Raw genomic sequence first — 6582 nt, 5'->3', positions numbered from 1 at the left:
CAGTTCAGAAGAACTTTCCAATAACTCTTCGAGGCTGTCATCGTCGCTGCTTGGGCACTCAACGTTCGCTGGAGCAGAAGTTGTGCCGCACGAAGTGGATGGCAACGTATTTGGGCTGCCGTGTGTCCCGGCGGATCTGCTTCCACCGCAGGGTCTTTTCTTCTGGTTTTCTGTACCTCCGTCGAATTTTTGACAGTCCATTACGATTTTTGAATGCTCGTAAAAAATGGAAATCACAAGGATGAGGACCACGAGGCTTGGCACTGAGAGTGAGCCAAGTTATTGCGAATAGGACAGACTAATTCTTCAGCTGAGCTCTTGCACACATTGTGAGCGCTTTTCAAAAGTACGTTGCGCATGTGCAAAGCGCCCGAACAAAAGGCTGGCGCGGGTAGCTGGAACATTTTCTGCGCTGTTTCCTGATAGCCGTCAGCTTTATCATCAGACCCATTGCAAGCGCCAATGTCAATAAATACAGGCGCACTTTATATCTCTACCGCCATCTGTGATATGATAGTGGAAACGCATTTTCACGCATTTGTGGAAGCATATCGTCGACGCACTGCAAGAAACGCCTCGTTGTTTGCGCCACCACGGCTGGACTGCGTTGCGTGACCCACCGGTGGGCCACGACGCAGTGAACGTGTTAAGTTTTGGACAAAAGAGCGCCTTCACGATGAGTCCTCATAATGGTGAGTCTCTTGTCGACGTTGTGGAGCACCAACGTCCGAGTTTACTTTTTCTCAAGAGCACTGAAGCCGTCAGAGAGAGGACCCAAAAGCTCTCTAAACTTCAGAATATTTGCAGAAACGCAGACTGGTCTTTCTGTACAAGACATCTGTCTGGTTCCTCGAGGTTATCAAGGTGCTTCAGTCGGTGAAGAACCTCTTATACAAGATGTGTCCTTTCCTTAGGCTGAAACTTGTCTCCCTGCATAGGAAGTGAAATCAGGCGCCAAAAGACGGCAAATAAAACATAGGCAGCCCCATGAGCATCGTTTATAAGGACCCAAACTATATCGCAGCTTTTTGCTGCATTTTAAATGGTTGCTGGAGAATTTAATAGGGTGGAACTTTGGGCTTGTTGGTGCATCACTTTTGAAAAAGACATAGCGCATAGTTTCCTCGAGTGTGGATTTCAAATAAACCTGCAGTTGTCAGTTAGCGCTCGTCCTGTGTTATCTCTGCACTGTCCTGTCTTCATGCGCTATGTCTTATTCAAAATTGGAGAAGTTGCTGCCACACATCGTACAGAACGCACACATTGGTTTACTGCTCACTGATCAGCGCAAGATGAGCGTCAGAATTGTAGACCCTTGTGGAAAACAGTTGAAAAAGCACATCGCGCCCCACGAACCGGCCTACAGATTCGTTGTGAGGGTGTAATGCAGCCTGAAGAAACTCCATCCGGGGGTTAAAAGTTGCAACCGTAAAAGGTCAGAGCTACCGCTGTCGTTTTATTGTTCGAGAAGCTGCATGCGTGCATCTATCCCACACTGTGCCGTGCGTCTTTTAGCAACTCACGTACTAATCCTGAACGAGCATTTTCATTCCGTGCTGTCAACACGCATGCCCAACAATTCCGCACAAAATCATTTTTGAGCGAGAAACAGTTTATGAACGCAATTTTTTCACATATTCTCAGATTTCATTATAGCAATTATTATATCCGCAGAAAAACCGACAGCAGTCTTGCATTTTTGTGTATTATTAACGTTTTTGCTATCATCCAAAACTTTCCGCATTGGTTTTTGATGGCAGACTTAACTGCTCAATGCGATTTATGAAAACACATAAAAGCAACAGATTTTGTTATACATACATCAGAAGAATGGAGCATTACGTTCAATATTTCCTTAACAGTATCTTGTCATTTTTAAATGTTCATAATTTTTGTCACAGGATGTTAGACATGACAATGCTCACCAAATAAAGTCAACTAGACCCAGAAGAACCACAAACCTAGTACAACAGCCAGCTGTGTATAGCGCATGTACCAATGGGGTAAAAATCTTCGCTCTTTATTTGCCTTTTATTTGTTCACGTGAAGATTTTTTTTCTGCGATCATCATCGCTTTGAGCGTTTTTACTGTAAACTGGTCCAAAAACACCGATTTTCTCAACCGAAATCTACGCCGACAAACAACCGCCTATTTCCTGCAAAAATAAACACCGAAAAATTGAAGGCCTACGTATCAGACCCCCTGCGAGGGCCAAGGATAATGAGAGGGCAGCTTAATTGGCATATAAGCGTGATTATTACTCAATGCTTGTGTATTGTCGGTGGCCTAGGGGAGAGTCCTGCAAAGTCAAACTACCGCAAGGGTAACGCCTCAGCTCTGAAGAACATGAACCCGTGTGAAGGACCCTGCGTGCGAGCAGGAGCTGAAATTCCTCGCATACCCTTGGAGTCACGGCTTCCAAAGTTAGTAAAGGCGGAAACTTTTTAATAAGAAATGATTAGTGTCAATCAATGGGTGCAGAGATCCAATATTCACGGATGCGATTTAAATAAGCCCGTGCCAAGACAGGCAGCTAAACATCTCTTAAACAGCTAAAAATCTCTTGGCCTTCTGTTAATAGTCAAGACTTCACATAGTATCCGCCGCAGTGTTGCACCACGACGGTTACTGGCGAGTATGCTTATCCCGAAATTCCTACACATTGCAACAATTTTTGTGAAAGCAATGAGCCGGGCATTACTGTGACAAGCCTTCTTTTAAAGGACATCATCCGGAATAACTGTCAGTGCAGTCAGTCACGCAAACGCAAGTTACTTTCAAAACTTATTTAAGGCGAAAACAAAACAAACGCTAAAAAAACGATGTAAAGCAACATGCGAACAAATATATATAGACTTGCTTCCCTTAGGCGAATGGAACCAAACAATTCTTTCTAATAGCATTCACGTCAGAATAACTTTTATCTTGTGAAAATCGAGAAAGTGTGTTTCAGGCTGGCGGCGCACTTATCACTGCTGCACTCAAGGCACAAATTGTGAAAGCTGCAAATGCTTGACTATAGACCAAAGCTTCTTATTAGAACGAAGAAGTAAACGCAGCAGAAATCCAGAGGCAGCCAGGTAGCCTGGGAGAGCGTAGTCCACTTTGATGACGTCGGCGATGTAAGTGCAGCTGAAGCACTGCAAAGCCAGAGCGCGACAGTTTTGGAAAAGCTTCCACATAGTTCCGCGTTGACAGGGGCTTGGGGCACGCACGTACAATCCTTTTCAGTCTTGCGTTCCTTAAAGAATCAGGCTGTAATAAGGTGCTCAGAACGAACTGGTGGAATAATTGGTTAAACATACCAAAAGATTCCAGGCGCACAAAAAAAAACATACAGAAAAGACACCACAAATCGACGTCTGTTCTCTGTCTGTCTTCGTCTTTTTTTGTGTGTGCGCCGGGAATCTTTTTTAATAAGGTGGTAAATGTGAGTGAGTAAAGGCGCTATTCTATTAAATCAATCTGGACGAGGTGGTGCAGGCTCTCGACCTACGCCCGGCATGATTTCATAGTAGTGGAGCAAGGCCACCAAGCGCAAGACTGCATACTTAATCGAATAATCCTTTTCTCTTTCTGATCATTTATCTTTCGCGCCTTGTTATAATTCTCCCTCTTTACTGAGTGCGACGCACGCTGACCAGCCAGTGAGCTGTAGATTACTCCTCAAGGATTGCGACCTGTTCCGGTTAAAACCGAAATTCTAAAAGTCAATTAAGTGTACGTTTAGCTGCGGGGAGTTTTTTTTTTCGCTTAATACCGAAAACTCCAACCTATAAGTATAAAGAAAAAGCTATGAAGATTAACCCAGGCCCCTGCACTTCTGCGTACGCAATTATTCTTAGTCCTCTGGCTTCCTTTCACGAGAAAATACGTCAATAAATCATTATTAAAGGATACCTGAGCTTCCTGGCTTATCGTAGTGCCATTAAGCCCCGCCCGTAGCGCCCAACGCGCCGCTCAGGCGGATGTTATTTACGCGAAGGCGTAACCGGAATTTACCAGTTTTAGTTTTCTCTTGCACCGCAGGTACGGTAAGGTTTGGCGCATTGACAGAGTCATTCTTTTTTCTCTTTAGTATTGTTGTATTTTTCATTAATTTGCCCTGTCGCCTTTTTTTTTGTGCATTTTAGCCCCTTCGAAATTTGCGCCAGAAAGCCGGCAGCAAAGTGAACACGAAATAAAGATTAGCCCCGATAGCGATATCCTCGCGGAGACCGCGGGCAGAATCGACAAAGCCTGCTAAGCTTCCTAGACTTAAGCCTCAGCTGCCAAAGTTCCGCCTATTGTGCTCCCGGTGAATAGGCGGCTATTGTTCGGATACCGTGTCCTAGATGCGGGAAACGTGTTCCGCAGGCTAACTCAGAACTGCCAAAAAAGTTTTAAATAGAGAAAGAGTAGAAAAAAATGTCCTCCATAAAAAATTACGTTCATGCTTATTTTCAGAGCTCTCTACATCTCTTCGCATTTCTGCCTCTTTTTCTCTTTCCTTCCTTCTTTCCTTCTTTCTTTTCTTTTTACTTCCTTTCTTTTTCCCTCTTTCTTTTTTCTCTTTCGATCTCTCCCTATTTCTCCGAGTGCTCTTTCTTTTTCTCTTTATCTTTTTTTTCTTTCTATCTCTCTCTCTTACTTTCTCTTGTGGTTTCTTTAATATCTGGCGTTAAAATAGATTTGGGTAACTTTTTCATTGCTGCCCTTGTTTTCTTTGCTGGAAAACTGAAAACCCGACCGGAGCATGCCCGGGCAAAGTTGCAAATCCGCTGACATGCGACAGCAAGTTTACAAGTATAGGATTATTACCGTATATGGTATATTTATGGTGAAGAAAACTCATAACCTCTGTGTCTTTCTTCGATACAGTTGAGATGAGTGGTCTTATAGATTCTGAAGGCTTTCTTCTCATCTCAACCCTTCGTTTTTTTTTATACTGAGCTCATTCGCAGCAGTGTTAATTATTTGCAGTCGAACAGCGGTTAACTTTAATACAGAGCACGCGCAATAAAAATGGGAGAAAGACATCATACGCACGCAGCAATTGTTTTTCATTGTATGCGGCAATATTATACTAAAACGCCGTGCCACTCCTAGCATTATCACCTGAGCTGCGATAGAAATTAACTGAGAAAGGTGGCCTTAGATGGATCAAGGCAGGGTTATTCGTGCAGGACAGCAGGAATGTAGGTAAGTCTTGGGCTTTCCGTTCAATTGCGAAAAAGCGGCGCCGAATCGCCCACATCTTCTCATCGAATCGGCAACGTCTTGGGCATGCATGGATGGCGCCTTTAAGTTTGGACATTGTTATGACTTGAAATATATAATTATAAAAGTATAATGGTACATACGGCGGGAATGAGGAGTTCATATATATCGTCATGTGTTTTATTTATTCCTGTCATGACGTTATTTTATTTGTCTGCAAAATAAATGGCCTTGCCAATCTTCAGAAGTCTCCCGACACCAATTTCCAGAAAGCGCTATTAGCCAGCTCAGGCATCGGTTTAACGATCATATATTCACCCTTTTCTTTTTTTTATGTCTTGCAGTTTCTGTCTTCGAAATGACTCAGGCTATGGTCAATTTCTGGCTTCAAAAAGAAATGCTTCGCAAGTTATCAGCAAGGAAGGAATGAAAACCCTAGCCACGTGAAAGAAGCCGGGTTCTGGCGACCCCACATTGACCAAGTGGGGACGAGACGTTGAACCACAAATCCCGGGGAATCATAAATGGGGATTTCAGCGGATCTGGCAGGATTCGAAAGAGATGGGCGACGGATATTCCGTGGTTCGTTCTACGTATTAAAGATAAAGAAATCTGCAAGAACATGAAACCAATCATACAAGATGACACATTAGCAGCAGGCGGTACAGGGAGACAATGGCTTTTACACCTGAGCTCTACCACAAGCTGCTGTTCGGCAATGCAAAGCAGTGCAAGGTCCAGCGAAGCAAATCCGTAGGTTTAATCTGATTAAGCCAGTTTGTTTTCGCAAGACAGGAACGCTGTTAGATAGAAGGAGACATTCTGTAGAGACACTATATCCGTCTGTGTGAAAACTTAAGTGCGTAAACTGCCCAGCAGGAATGATTAAAAGGACGCTGAGGAGAACTGCATATACTTATTGTTCTTAGTAAAAATTTATTCTCGGGCTTTCTATGGCTATGTTGGCGTTTCTTCGGCAGCAAAAAAAAAAAAAGCATTTATGGCCAAGAAAGCTGGATTTAAACCTTCCCGCCAGTCGACTCAAACGCGTGGCGTCTTTAACGAAAAGAACGGGATTCCACTGTTTTCAAGTGAATAGTGGTGTAGCGTGGCGTCTGGGGTCTGAGGATGGAAATCGGCGTCAGTGCTAGCATTTTGTTTGTGAATTTGGGCGGTGAATGCGACACCTGTATTTCGTTTTTTTTTTGTCCTTTGTAATATTTATTTCCTCCGTCTTTACTGCGGAGGGTCATTTCTGAATAGAACACGGTACCCAATTGGTACAGGTCAACTTTTACTTAGCCGCCGTGTCTTAAAATGTTGAAATGGTAATAGCATTTATCAAAAGCATGTGGAATGCTCCCAAAGGACAAGGTGACTTT

The sequence above is a fragment of the Amblyomma americanum genome, chromosome 3 (assembly GCF_052857255.1).
Source record: "Amblyomma americanum isolate KBUSLIRL-KWMA chromosome 3, ASM5285725v1, whole genome shotgun sequence".
Taxonomy (NCBI): domain Eukaryota; kingdom Metazoa; phylum Arthropoda; class Arachnida; order Ixodida; family Ixodidae; genus Amblyomma; species Amblyomma americanum.
The sequence above is the reverse complement of the archived record's forward strand: the minus strand, read 5'-3'. Positions refer to the sequence as shown.